Source organism: Drosophila hydei, unplaced genomic scaffold, assembly GCF_003285905.1.
Source record: "Drosophila hydei strain 15085-1641.00,03,60 unplaced genomic scaffold, DhydRS2 tig00000271-arrow-arrow-pilon, whole genome shotgun sequence".
Taxonomy (NCBI): domain Eukaryota; kingdom Metazoa; phylum Arthropoda; class Insecta; order Diptera; family Drosophilidae; genus Drosophila; species Drosophila hydei.
In genome coordinates, this window is record NW_022045701.1 from 1,897,315 (window position 1) to 1,913,110 (window position 15,796).

Consider the following 15,796-nt stretch of genomic DNA (forward strand, 5'->3'; position numbering starts at 1 on the left):
ACAAAGTATCGATACCCAGTATCGATACCAAGTATCGAAACCAAGTATCGATACCAAGTTTCGATATCGAGTATCGATACTAAGTTTCGATACCAAGTATCGATACCAAGTTTTGATACCAAGTATCGATACCAAGTATCGATACCAAGTCTCGATTCCAAGTATCGATTCCAAGTATCGATACCAAATTTCGATACCGAGTATCGATACCAAGTATCGATACCAAGTAGCGATACCAAGTATCGATACAAAGTATTGATTCCAAGTATCGATACCAAGTATCGATACCAAGTATCAATACCAAGTTTCGATATCGAGTATCGATACCAAGTATCGATACCAAGTTTCGATACCAAGTATCGATACCAAGTTTCGATACCGAGTATCGATACCAAGTCTCGATTCCAAGTATCGATTCCAAGTATCGATACCAAGTTTCGATACCGAGTTTCGATACCGAGTATCGATACCAAGTATCGATACTAAGTGTCGATACCAAGTATCGATACTAAGTTTCGAAACCAAGTGTCGATACCATGTATCGATACAAAGTGTTGATTATATGTATCGATACCAAGTATCGATACCAAGTATCGATACCAAGTTTCGATACAAAGTATCGATACCAAGTATCGATACCAAGTGTCGATTCCATGTATCGATTCGAAGTATCGATACCAGGTTTCGATACCGAGTATCGAAACTAAGTATCAATACCAAGATTCGATACCAAGTATCGATACCAAGTTTCGATACCGAGTATCGATACCAAGTTTCGATACCAAATTTCGATACCAATTATCGATACTAAGTATCGATACGTAGTGTCGATACCAAGTTTCGATACAAAGTATCGATACCAAGTATCGATAGCAAGTATCGATACGTAGTGTCGATTCCAAGTTTCGATACAAAGTATCAATACCAAGTATCGATACCAAGTATCGATACAAAGTGTTGATACCAATTATCGATACCAAGTATCGATACCAAGTCTCGATTCCATGTATCGATACCGAGTATCGATACCAAGTTTTGATTCCAAGTATCGTTACCAAGTGTTGATTCCAAGTATCGATTCCAAGTATCGATACAAAGTATCGATATCAAGTAGCGGTACCAAGTATCGATACAAAGTGTTGATTCCAAGTATCGATACCAAGTTTCGATACCAAGTATCGATACCAAGTTTCGATATCGAGTATTGAGACCAAGTTTCGATACCATGTATCGATACCAAGTTTCGATACCAAGTAACGATACCAAGTTTCGATACCAAGTAACGATACCAAGATACCAAGTATCGATACCAAGTTTCGATACCGAGTATCGATACCAAGTTTCGATATCGAGTATCGATACCAATTTTCGATACCATGTATCGATACCAAGTTTCGATACCAAGTATCGATACCATGTTTCGATACCAAGTATCGATTCAAAGTGTCGATTCCAAGTATCGATACCAAGTAGCGATACCAAGTATCGATACAAAGTGTTGATACCAAGTATCGATACCAAGTATAAATACCAAGTTTCGATATCGTGCATCGATACCAAGTATCTATACCAAGTCTCGATACCAAGTATCGATGCCAAGTATCGATACCAAGTACCGGTACCAAGTATCGAAACCAAGTAGCGATACCAAGTATCGATACCAAGTTTCGATACCGAGTATCGATACCAAGTTTCGATACCAAGTTTCGATACCGAGTATCGTTACCTAGTTTCGATACCAATTATCGATACTCAGTATCGATAGCAAGTATCGATACGTAGTGTCGATACCAAGTTTCGATACAAAGTATCGATACCAAGTACACGATACAGATACTTGGTTTCAAAAGTGGTCAGGAAAGTTACCGTGACTTGTTGACTGCTTCCAGTGTTGTCCACCACATTTACTGTTGCGCTGTTTATTATAATGATACCATCCTCAATCGTTGTTATGGGCTCGAGGTGCGCAGGTCGCGATGCGCATTGTGCGGCGGTTCCTCACACAAGGTGCTGTGCACACTATGCGTTCTATAATCTCTTGCAGAAAATGGTGCTCAGAGTAGTAGCGCAGTTGCACACAGCGAAAGTCTTTGTTCAGCAATCGGCCACAATGTTACCGTTTTCTAGATGTATTATTACGTTATTATGCTGAACGGGATAAATGTCAATTTTCTTAAAATTTACCTTAGGTTGGGGATATTTTATAAGAAAATATAAAAGTTTAATGTAAGATACTTTTAAAAGGTCCCCTACACTAATATTTGTAAGTTGCTCATTTAACAATTCCTAATGCTGTCCAGGATGAGTGGGTGAATCAAATCTATTTTGGCAAGAATTAGATTTCAAGATTTGTAATTATCATTCTGTTCCTTGCTAGAATTGTTGAATAGAGATGCTACACTTCCGCATCAGTTTTGAGAATTGCATTACATGCCCTCGAAACTTCGTTAAGTCATACTTGAAACTTGTTGTTGATTTCGATTTGCCTATTTTCCGAATTTATTAATCTATCCCTTTAATTAGAACTATCGTACCTGGGTCCGCTTCCACTGTTGATTTAGTGAATAGCGGCGAAAGTTTATTTCCTAATCTCTTGTTGGATTTTAACCATACTTTTTCGCCCACATTGTATGTTTTCAGGACCCTGTTCTTATTTTGGTGCTCTAACGATTTTCCTTGTGCTGCCGCGATTTTCTCCCTTATTTTCATCGCAACCTCAGTAGGCATTGAATGGATAATTTCTATTGGCTTCCTTTTCGAAACCGAGTGAATCGACCTATTGTATTTTATTGTCATGAGAAGGATATTGTCGACAGTGTCTTTAATGTAATTTCCAATTTTAAGACAACGACTTACATCCCGTAAAGTACCGTGAAAACGCTCGACCTACCCGTTAGACGTGCTTAGACATTGATCTAATGGTCTGTGAATTTAGAGACCTTTCGTTGTCACAGTAAATCGTCTTTGTTTTTGGTAAAACGTTCAGAAGTTGTAGCAGTGGAGCCTTTATGTCCACGATCGCGCGTGAACGAATGGGCTGGTCGATTGCAAATTTAGAAAATTTGTCAATGTAAGTTAAAAAATATTTCTGATCAGTGGAGTAAATGTCTACGTGTAGCATTTATCCGGCATATGACGGTATTTGGGTCTTCCCTATCTTTTTTCGGATTGGGCGACGATTGTGTTTACTCATTGCGCACACACGACAGTTTGCCGCTATTTCCGCCGTAAGACGATCCATTTTTAGCAAAAAATAGTCCCGAAGTATTTGTGCCGCGCGGTGAGCACGATTATGCTTAGCTATAGCGATTTCCCTTTGTTCTGTTGTGTCTGGGATGTCTATAACCATACTTTTTGAGAGTCGACATGTAGTCGAGGGAAATTCTTTGACCAATTTGTGTTGAATAAAGGCCAGAATGGGAAGCTCGGAAAGTATTTCGTTGGTCACCTCTGCGTTCACGGCTTCTTGCAGAGTTTGGAACAATGAGTTCCGATCGGAAAACTGTATGACATGTCTGGTTTTTGTTGTAAACAAGATGTAAGTCCTATGTTGTAGAATGGTGTTTTCCTCCAGTATTATTTGGTTTCAGAAGCAGTTAACTCGCTTGTGTCTCGTCTGAATTGTGTGAGTAAAATACTCCTCGCTATGGATTGTAGCGACATCAGAATCTGCCGAATCTTCCAAAGCGTTGATATTTTGGCGAGACAAGGCGTCTGCTACAAAATTTTCTTTGCCAGGCTTATAAATTATGTTAGCGTTATGCTCATCAATGAAGGCCTTCCAGCGTTTTATCTTAGCGTTCGGATTTCTCTCCGATACGGCAAGAGTTAAAGGCTGGTGATCTGTATAGATGTTTAAATTTTTAACTCCGTACAGGTAGTTTCTGAGATATTTCAATGCCCACACAATGGCGAGAAGCTCTCGCTCATTTGTGGCGAAATTAATCTCATTATCTCGCAATGTGCGTGAGATCATTGTGATCGGGCGGCCGCAGTGGGACAGCACTGCTCCGAGCCCGTAACATGACGCGTCTGTTGTAAGGTCAAATGCTTTTTTGAAATCGGGAATGACAATATCACATCCTCTGGCGCTAGCATCTTCCTTAACCTGTTAAAGACATTCAATTGCTCTGGAGTAAGTTCGAGTTTAACCTTTCTCGAATGGTTTTCAAGATCTCCATTAGGGGTCTTGCGATGCTGGCGAAACCTGCAATACAGCACCTATAATAACTCGCTAGCCCGAGAAATGATCGAAGGCTAAACAATGTTTTAGGTGGTTGGAAATCCGACGATATTCTACGCTCTTTTTAAAGAACTTAGTTTTTTCCTGAAAAATCCGCATGCCTGCGTCCCTAAAGCTTTTTAAACCCCACTCAATATGATTGATGTATTCTTCTTTGTTTGGGGAGAAAATTATTACGTCATCCAAGTTTTTCCAATCTTGTCCCTGAGGCCGTCGTCTATTGCTCTCTGAAAAATGCTAGCGGCGTTTTTAACTAGAAAGGAAGCCTGCAAAATTCATACTTCCCGTTGTTTACAGAGAAAGCTGTGTTTCTCCATGTATTTTCTATCAGTTCTATCTGATGAAATCCCGATTTGAGATAAATACTGAACCTTCCCCATATTTGCCAATATGGTGGAAATCGTTTTTATAGGGTATTTATCGTCGATTGTTTTTGATTTAACTTCCGAAAATCAATTACTAGACGCTTTCTTTTATGACCGGAGTCGTCAATGCCTTTTTTGTCCACAACCCATATCAGCTTTGAGGGTCTGTCTAATAATGCCGTCCACCAGAAGTTGTTTTACCTCTGCATTGACAAATTCAGACACGCCCATTGGGTATGGGTATAATTTGGAATATACCGGTTCGCCGTCCGTTCGGATTGTGGCGATAGAATTTATATTATAAGGCAGGGATTCGATAACGTCTGTAAAGGCGTTAATCATCCGGCCAATCTTACGATTGAAAGTGGGCTTGACCGCGGCAGGAACATCCGCGTCATCCATTTCGAAATGGTTTAACTGTTGACACGTTGTGAACTCCATTTTATCCATTCCTTGGTCACATTTAATGACATTGCTGTTTAGATTTACTTGACTTTTTGACCGTTGACTTTTTTCTCTTTCTTTCATTGAGTCCGAAGAGGTGAATGAGACATTTCTGCTCAATTTTGGTGTGCCCGTGGATTGATTTGACCTGAAATGGGCTATCGACTGGGATCCAATGTCCCAGTTCGGGAAGGCGTTTTATAAAATTTATAGATGCTTCTGTGTTTACCAGAAGTCTTATTTTCTTACAAACGGGAGCAGGGACTTTCCACTACAAAATTGCAAGTTTCAGCACCTGACAGGTCGTCCTCGACCGCCTCTACCTCGTGTTGCGAAGCGGGAAGCGGGAGGAGTTATCTATCACCATTGGTTCGGGGCCACACCCCTGTGGTTTTTGGGATTGAAAGCGTTGCTTTGAACTGCTTGCTTTCTGTTGACCTTGGTTATTCTGAGTTTTCTGAAAATGGAGGTTCTTTTTCTGAGAACCGCCGTCATTTTCCTGTTGGCCGTTTTGACGCCAGTTTTGGGTCTTTTGGCTATTATTTTTCTGAAAGCTTTCTTCAAGGTGTTTTGCAAAAATGCATCTTTCGTTGCTTGACACGGCTTCGTGTGCCAGAGCTAAAGTAGTATAAGATGTTGGGGTTGTGCCGGGAAGACGGGCCATCTCACTTTCTTAGTCCCGAGACAAAAGTGTGGAGAGCATCGCTCCTGAATTTTGCATTTAAAACAGCCGCTGTGGCTGGGTCATGAGTTATTAAAGTTTCGTTTGTTAAAAGTGTGTTTTTTCTCAACTTCGTCATAGTATTTTAACAAAGAAAGGTTACCTTGCCTTAGCGTGCTTAATTGCTGTTACATCACATGCACTGGCGTTATGTCACTGAATATGAAATCCAATCTGGCAATTATTGCTCTAAAATTAAACACTGTGTTGAATGAGGCCAGTACTGCGTCTGCTGAACCCCTTACCTTGTTGCGTATTATAGCAACTGCCTGATAGTGTCCGGAGCTGTTATCATAAGGCTTAAATACTTTGTAGGCCGCGCTGGCGTCCTGTCTCCATGAGACGTAGCCCGCCTACTTCCCGTCAAATTCCGGGATGTTCAGGGATTCGTCGCACTTGATTCCTGGCACTATTTTTATTTCTGTAAAAGTCTCAATTTGGCGGGGCTGATCCCTTAAGTTCATTTAACTGTTCTGTTAGAACAGCTAATTTTTGTTCAAAAACTTGTGTTTGCCGTTCGAGAGCTAGGCGCATCTGCGCTGCAAGTTCATTTTACTTTTTGCTCTATATTTATATAGGAGCTAATGTACTTTTCCTCGCTGCTGCGATCTGGACTACTTATACCTCGCATTCAAAATCGAAATCACTTTGTATCGAAAATAATTTCATTGACCTAACAAAATTTAAATTGTAATATAAAAAAATTCTAGCGATGCAACAGAAGACTCTGATTTAAAGGAAAAGTTAAATATTTGTATTTTTATACCCTGATCCTGATGATTTGTGTAACAGGAGGCGTGGCAGACCCCATAAAGTATATATATTCTTGATCAGGACGACAAGCCGAGTCGATTGAGCCCTGTCCGTCTGTTTCAAATATTGTTTCAAAAATTAGATATTTATTCGCATTTAATTGTTATCGAAAAAAACCATTATTGAAATGCCGTAAATAAATTTTATCTCGAACGTCTGAAGAGCTAGAGCCAAATGTTGTATTGAGTCTTATGTATATTTTATGCAATTTTGACTTTTGTTGGATTTTGGATACCGGATACCAAATTTCCCCAATTTCCTTTAATTTTAGGTTTAGTTGGAAATAAGGTCATTATGTGAAGGTGTTTGCATCTCAACCATGCCAATAGGATATGTAGATCATATGCTTTCATTAAAATCCATTAAGTAAAACAGAAGTTATTAAACAAAACGTTTGGGCAATTTGCAAAAGCACATGTCAGCAACGCCACGCGCACGCATTTTTCCTATGCTTGTGCAAGTTAACGAGTGCCCCTCGCACCCAATTGTTTAGACTAAAACAACAGCAATCATAAACGCTGATATTGCAGAAGCTCAGTTCATCGCCCGAATCATACGGTCAGCGTCGGTAACCTGATACTTTGCATGTACCGCAAGAGCAGCGTTATCAGTTATGCTGAGTCGGCGCGCCGACCGAATTCTTGTAGCTAAAGAATAACTATAGTTTTGTAGCTTTTGTCTCTTTTAGCTTTTGATTCCATTTTTATTATTACTTTAAGTTCAGTTCTGTACAACAGTTTTATGAATAAACACACATCGCTCCGGCACACTGCCGTTACTAAAATCATTTGCTGATTAATATATTGCTGAGCCACAAGGCCTGTAATTTGGATATCTTAGTTATATCCCATCATAATCTGCCTATCAATTTGATGTAACTTGCGCTCCGATCGGCGGCTTCCCCTAACGTGGAACCTGGACGGACGGAACTCAATAATTGGCGCCCAACAATAATAAGAACCCACAGGCAACATTTTTTCGATAGACAGTGGGCATAAACGTGTGAGTGGAGTGTTCAATAAGCAACTGTTAAAGAAAAATAAAGAGAGAAGAAAAAAAATTTTCAAACTAAAAGTAAGCAAGCGTAATTGTGACCTTGTGTTAAATATTGCATTTAAAGTTTTTTTTTTCCTTTGTCTGCAACGAGACAGAAATATCTATAGTTGCACGAATTAAACATTATTAGACCTATACAGGGAAATCAAGCAAGAATACGATAGTGACGACGGGTGGGACTTACAATCAGAAGGGTTTCAACCAGCGCAAAGAAATCCGACAGACATGGACATTACCCAGTTGCAAGATTTAGTAGCGGGCGAGAGAACAAGTGAACAGTTTGCGCATAGAAGTGCCGCAGGTCGAAGCTTACCAAAGAATTTTCGTGGATGCAAATATCCAATGTGAGATAAAACTTCACAACTTGACATGCGGACGAACTTTTTAAGCCATTTGTAGGTAGCAGCGCACATTATCAAGCTGTTACGATTATTAGAAACAAAATCAGAGGTCCAGCGAGAGCATTGTTGGTATCACATAACACGGTACTAAATTTTGATGCCATAATAGCTAGGCTGGATTGCACGTATGCCGATTGCGCCTCCTACGCCGAGGACTAGAGATGGTCAAGCAAGGAAACTCCAGTCTCATGCAATATTATAACGAGGTTGAGCAAAAGCTGACGCTCGTGACTAACAAGATTATCATGACCCATGAACCTAACACAGCCACGCTGCTTAATAAAGAGATCAGAGACGATGCATTGCATGCGTTCATTTCAGGGCTTAAAAGGTCATTGAAGTCAATTGTATTTCCGGTCCAGCCCAAAGACTTACCATCTGTTATAGCCAAGACAGATGGTAAGTCTTTGGGCTGGGCTAGGGCTAGGGAGGCAGAAGCTAGCATAGAGCGTAGTATTTTCGCAGCCACATACGCGAAAGCTATGGAAGACAGAACCCAGACAAATGAGTATAATAGGAACCACGTGAAACCTCAGGAAAAACAGGGAAAGAGTTCCGGGGTACAAAATAACCAAAACATAAATCCCATTTTTAGAAAACAGAATAAGCAACAAAATGATGCTAATCAGGTTTCTAAAGGGGGACAAAGGCAGACACCAGAGCCCATGTACATAGGATCTACTATGTCAAAATTCAAACAATCCACTTCCTTTGGAAATAGAAATGCCAACGTTCAAAATGAGAGCGGGCAGGGCCAAACAAGGCAAGGTTCCGAACGCATGACGGTCCAGAGGCGCCAGCGAGTGCAAAATACTATACAGCATGCCCCAAATAGCGAAGAAACTAAATACAATAACGTCGCCACAGCCGCAGTTGATGAGATTGACGAAGAGTCTGACTCCACAAGTGGCAACGACTTGTTAAATTTTTTAGGGAACGCTCCCGGCTCCCGTTCATTGAACGACAGTTGGCTGGGAGGAAACTAAAAATTATGATAGACACAGGAGCCGCCAAAAACTACATTAGGCCCATAATGGAGCTAGAAAATGTAGGCCCGGTTAGATCCCCTTTTTCAGTTAATTCCATCCATGGTTCTAACAAAGTCCACCAGAAGTGTTCAATGAACATTTTCGGTAAGTCAGTTTCGTTTTTTCTATTGGATACTTTAACGCCATTGATGGTATAATAGGTTTCGACTTGCTAAAGCAAGTAGGAGAGACTTTGGATACAGACAGTGGTACAATCAACTATGGTTCTGTGTCCGAGATTACGGCATCATTATTGTAATAATGTTAATTTTACTAACGTGAATAATATTATCGTGCCAAAGACAGTAAAAAAGGAATTCAAAAGCATGATCTTGAGCAGATCAAAGGCCTTCTCAACCTCCAACGAGGCATTACCATTCAATACGTCTTTAGTGGCTACAATACGTACAGTTGACGACAAGCCGATATATTCATATATATGCGATATATATGCTGACTTCGTCAAAAAAGAAATCAAAAACTTGATAGAGAATGATATCATTAGGCCCTCGAAGACACCCTACATCAATCCAACTTGGGCCGTTGATAAAAAATGTTGCGTTGAGCAGGGTAACAAAAATAAGCGTTTGGTAATCGACTTTAGGAAACTAAGTGAGCGAACCATTGCCGACAAATACCCGATACCCAACATCCCCATGATACTGGCAAATTTGAGTAGAGCCAAATATTTTACGACGCTGGATCTGAAATCCGGCTACCATCAAATATATCGAACATCGAACACGATCGCGAAAAAACGTCTTTTTCTGTAAACGGCGGAAAGTACGAATTTTGTCGACTCCCGTTCGGTTTGAAAAATGTTTTACGTGAACAAATTGGCAAAACTTGCTATGTTTACGTAGACGATGTCATCATTTTTTCCGAAAATGAAACAGTTCATGTCAGATATATAGACTGGGTTTTAAAGAGCTTGGTAGACGCAAACATGAAAGTTTCCAAGGAAAAAACTCGATTTTTTTAAACAAAGTGTAGAGTACCTTGGGTTCATAGTAACCATGGGAGGCTCAAAAACTGATCCAGAAAAGGTAAGGGCCATTCAGGGCTATCCAGAACCAAAATACTTATACGAGCTTAGGTCATTCCTGGGATTAGCCAGCTACTACCGGTGTTTTGTAAAAGACTTTGCGGCAATAGCAAGACCTTTGACAATCTTGCTTAAAGGAGAAAATGGATCCATATGCACATATGTCAAAGAAGACTCCAATTGAATTTGATGATTCACAAAGGGCTTCTGAGGATGAAATTCTTAAGTATCCGGATTTCAAGAAGCCATTCGACTTAACGACGGATGCTTCTGCAAACGATATCGGTGCAGTTCTGTCACAAGAAAAGAGGTCCATCACCATGATCTCTAGGACACTCAAAGAAAGTGAATCACTCTATGCTACCAACGAAAGAGAATTGTTAGCCATAGTGTCGGCTCTTGGAAAATTACAACAATGCCTATACGGTACTAGGGACATAAACATTTATACAGACCACCAACCTCTGATCTCGCCAGGTGCCTTAAATTGGAAAAAAAGATTGACAACACAGTTGACCTAATTTTACAGGCGACATTAGAGTACAATAGATCATTACACTCAGTAACTGGCATGAGACCAATTTAAATAATTCACGCGTCTACTAATGAATTTCGGGAGACCATCACAAACAAGATCGAAAACGCTCAACAAGTACAATTAGGAAGAGTAAGCCCGAACAGACAAAACAGAGTATTTGATGTAGGGGAAAAGATCTTTGTGAAAGCCAACAAGAGACTGGGGAACAACCTGTCACCCCTGTGTAGCAAGAAAGTTATTCAAGCAGACCTAGGAACGTCTGTTCTTATTAGAGGGAAGGTGGTCCACAAGGACAACCTGCAATAATAGGAGTTTAGGTAAGACAATAAGTTAAGAAATACAGTACAATACAGTACAACGTGACCATGTCAGGCACTCAAGCAACTTAACCGAATTCATGAAAATAGCATAAGAAACAGAAAAAATGTCCGAGTTCTTTCCTCAATCGCACATGCGAAAACTATTAGATGTTGACATTAATCATATAAGAAGTCTTTTGTCTGTTTTAAAAATTCACCATAGAATTGCCAGAAGTTTAGACTTTTTAGGTACAGTACTCAAGGTTGTGGCATCACCAGATGCCACAGACTTAGAAAGAATTAGAACAACTGAGTCAGAGTTAGTCGACTCAAACAATAGACAGGTAGTAAAAAATTCCGAAACTCAGAAACAGATAAACCAGTTAACCGATACGGTTAATCAGATAATGATTTGAAGTCTGTGCTTATGGAACACCCCACATAAGTCCCCGTAATAAGTTTGATGGAGGCATCTAATATTAAGGTCCTTCAATCCGAAAACATTATCCATATACTAATAGAGTATCCTAGAATTAAATTCATATGTAAAAAGGTTAGCATCCTCCCCGTATCCCACAAACAAACTGTGTTGGAACTGCAAGATGACACCGTGGCTGAATGTAACAATGAAGTTTTTGAAGTAACATGCTGCGCCGTAACAACCTACGCATCGATCTGCAAACTGGTTTCCCATGACACTTGCGCGCGTGAACTACACGCTGGAGGCACGGCAGCCCAGCCATTTGAAACCTATTACAGTCGTGGATGATGGCATTGTGGTGGTGAATGAAAGCCCAGCGCGAATCAGCACCGATGACAGCCCCGAGATCGCAGGCAACGGCACCTTCCTCGTCACTTTCGAACGAACAGCCTTCATAAACGGAACTAAGTACGTAAACCGGCGTGAGGTCCTAAACAGAAACTCTGGCATAGGAGCCTCACCATTGCTCAACATCATTAGCCACGAGTCAGTTCTGAGCATGCCGTTCCTACAGAAGATGAACAACCAACCTTCACATCATCAACAAACTTCAAGAAGAAGTAGTATCAGCCGGATCGCCTAAAAATTGGTCCATAGCTGTAGTTGGTCTCGGCCTCGTTTTCAACGGTTCCATCCTCCTCCGCCAGAGTCTGAGGAGAAAGAGAGCCTCAAGACAAATACAGAACATCAACAATTATAAGATGAACGAGGACGGTCATAGTTCTGAGGGTGGAGTAGTTAACGAGTGCCCCTCGCACCCAATTGTTTAGACTAAAACAACAGCAATCATAAACGCTGATATTGCAGAAGCTCAGTTCATCGCCCGAATCATACGGTCAGCGTCGGTAACCTGATACTTTGCATGTACCGCAAGAGCAGCGTTATCAGTTATGCTGAGTCGGCGCGCCGACCGAATTCTTGTAGCTAAAGAATAACTGTAGTTTTGTAGCTTTTGTCTCTTTTAGCTTTTGATTCCATTTTTATTATTACTTTAAGTTCAGTTCTGTACAACAGTTTTATGAATAAACACACATCGCTCCGGTACACTGCCGTTACTAAAATCATTTGCTGATTAATATATTGCTGAGCCACAAGGCCTGTAATTTGGATTTCTTAGTTATATCCCATCATAATCTGCCTATCAATTTGATATAACTTGCGCTCCGATCGGCGGCTTCCCCTAACGTGGAACCTGGACGAACGGAATCCATAATCCAAATTGATCTACATTGTACTCCGAACGACGGCTTGCCCTAACGCGGACCCTGGTCGGACGGAACTCAATAATTTGCACACATACATTCAAATGCGTGCATTCTTTTCTATTTCAAGAATCGAAATTGCGGTTGAATACTGCTTGAATTATCAGCTGTTACTCAACTTCAAATTTGCAACTCTTCTTGCAAGAGGTGCAGTGGCTGCGTTGGTAGAGGCGGCGCTCGTTCAGTCAGTCTCGGCTTCAGTCCTCGCGGCGACGAAACATTTTTTATTGTTTCTTTTTTTTTAATTATGAAGTGGCGGTGTTGGTTCGAAACCTCGTCTCGCAATGTCGTTTTTATTTGTTTTATTTTATTTTTTTTTTTTTTGAACACTCCATACCAACTCAGAGGACTGGGGGGACTCAGAGGAGTCGGGCACTCCGACTAGAGTTTTCTTACTTGTTTAAAAATGTTATTGTTCTGGAAATAATTTTATGTGCAATGTATGTGTGTTATCTAGCAATAAATTGTTTGGTTTCATATGTAAAAACATGCAACAAACGACATTTATACGTTCTTTGCCTTTATCTGTGTATAATAATTAATTTTAAATTCATCATTTTAAATTTGCTTAGATCTAACAAAATTTAGTCCGTTTATGTGGACATATTCTAAAGTAATGAAACAAGTGTAGTTTTTTTTGCTGTTATGAATTAAACACAATTATTTTTAATCCTTGTCCATAAGTAAATATATTAATTTATGTATATCTAGAGTAATGAAATATTAAAAAAACATTTTGGACAAATCACTGACTTAATGGTTTTATTATTATATTAATCAGCAAGCATAAGTACCCATCAGATCTATATAAAGTTGTATGTGTTGTTCAATATAATGGCCCCATTATGTAAGTACAGTCGATAGTTGATGATAATACATTTGTAAGTATATTTATAGTTATGACATGTTTTGCTTAGAACCAACGGGATATTTGCTTCTACAACGACCATGAAAAAGTCGTGAATTGAGAATGAGAATATCAGATTATCAGATTAAACATTGTATGTATATAAAACATTGACCATATGCATATATATTTTTATGTATTTCGCGTTATAATTATAAATTCACACAGAAGCAATACATCTTAATTTGATTTGCTGTAAATATTTGCTTAAAAAAATCAAAAACAAATTTCAAAAAAATGAAAACGCCAATATTTTAACTTTTCCAATTTACACACAAATGCCCATAAATTCCCATAAAAAGATTAGCTCTGCGCTCTTCAGTTAATTGCAATAAAAATTTCTTAGAAGAATGCCTTGTTTTGACAATTTTATCATGTAATACACTAATAGCATAAAAAGGCATATACATATTTCCTCAATTTTGAAGGCAAAAACTGTAACACAGAAAACGTTATTCTCGATGTTGGCCGACAAAAAGACTATCCAATTTGAATTAGCCGTGTCTGTGTATTCGTTTATGAACACCTTAATCTCAGACTCAATGAACTAGAATTTTGAAATTGTACACAACGTCTTTTTGTAGCACGTACACATCAGGTCCGGTCTTAATAATCGAACATTTTTATGGTTCCAGTAAATCAGATTAGAAACTAAATTAACTAATAAACTAAAATATAAATGATGATTCTACCTTTATTTGAAACCATTGAAAATGGGAATTTACTTTAGACGCAAAAATAATAGTCTTTTACTCAAATTTTCGAAATTGTTCTTATACTTAACTGTTTATTGATATGTATTTATATAATTATAAAAAGGATAACAAAACAAAAATAATTTAAATTACCCATTTGTCAAACTATCTATTAATTGTTTAAACAAAATACTTTGATTGATCTTAACTTAATGTTATATGAATTTTAAAAATTACTTTGACATCTCGTAGCATTTAACACAATTTGGAGGCGTTTTTCATTGAAATTAACGTTAGGTATTCAAGAGGGATCTTTTGTCACTATGCGGTTCCTTTGATTCCATTTTCCCGCTCTTTTCTTTAAGTATGCCTACAAATGTTCAGAACGGGACTCTGGGAAGGTGTCTCAACAACCTTGCCAAAATTATATGTGTTGATAGAATTTGAAATTTGACTTATTGTTAATAAGCCCAAATTTTTCCGCAATTCTCCTCAAATATATATGTTAATATTCCGATAGAATATGGAAATCATATGCTGAAAATTTCATTGAAATCCGTTAAGGGACACAAGATCAAACAATACATTTGGCCAAATGGCAAAAGCACGTGGCAAGAAGAGCCATATAGACGCGTACATTTAAGCGCGTGATATGTTACTTAGCATAGCGAGATTTTTCATGTTGATTTAAAGCAATTTAAACAAAATTTAGACACTAAATGTTTACTTTGTTTTAAACGCGAGCAAGCACCTTTGAATGTTGTGCTGACTTCTACTATATACATGGAGTATTGTCATTCTAAACAAATTTGCAGAGCTGTAATGGCATGAGCACTTGCACTAATTGAACGATGGTCAGTTTCTTACTACGATAGAACCATGATTAAGCGAGCCGTTAAGAGAACAGTCTCATAGTATGGCACGTTCGATATATAAGAGATATATAAATATATTCGTTTATAAATATATATATACATATGTAGTTACATAAAACACGTGATTACACTTTTACATCCACAGCTATATGTATGCAAACTTAAATAAATTTAAGGAAAAAAACATTTTCCCCACATCATTCAAATTCGTATCTTCACAATCAAGTTTCATGCTTGTCAAAAACAAAAAAAAAAAAACAAAGGAAGCAATGCCCCCATCAGTCGAACTCGCAATTTCTCGGCGCATCGCCTCTATCAACACCGTGTGTTATGCCTTGAATTACCATTTTTAAAGGGTTCAGGGTAAACAAAGAAACTTTCGTGGCCAGGGATCGTCGTTCACGAAAATTGGTGCTTACGACGAAGAATGGTAAACCTACAGATCACCGCCTAGACAAAAGAACGTAAATTCCCCAAAGCATTTAAGCAGGAAGACAATACTCAACGCTGTTAAATTGAGCAATTATGAAAATCCAGTTCCAAAAACTCTCTGGGCACAACTGACCTAACCTGTTCCTGCAACAAAAGCGTTTTTACATAGATTCAACATGAGCCAACTGCGT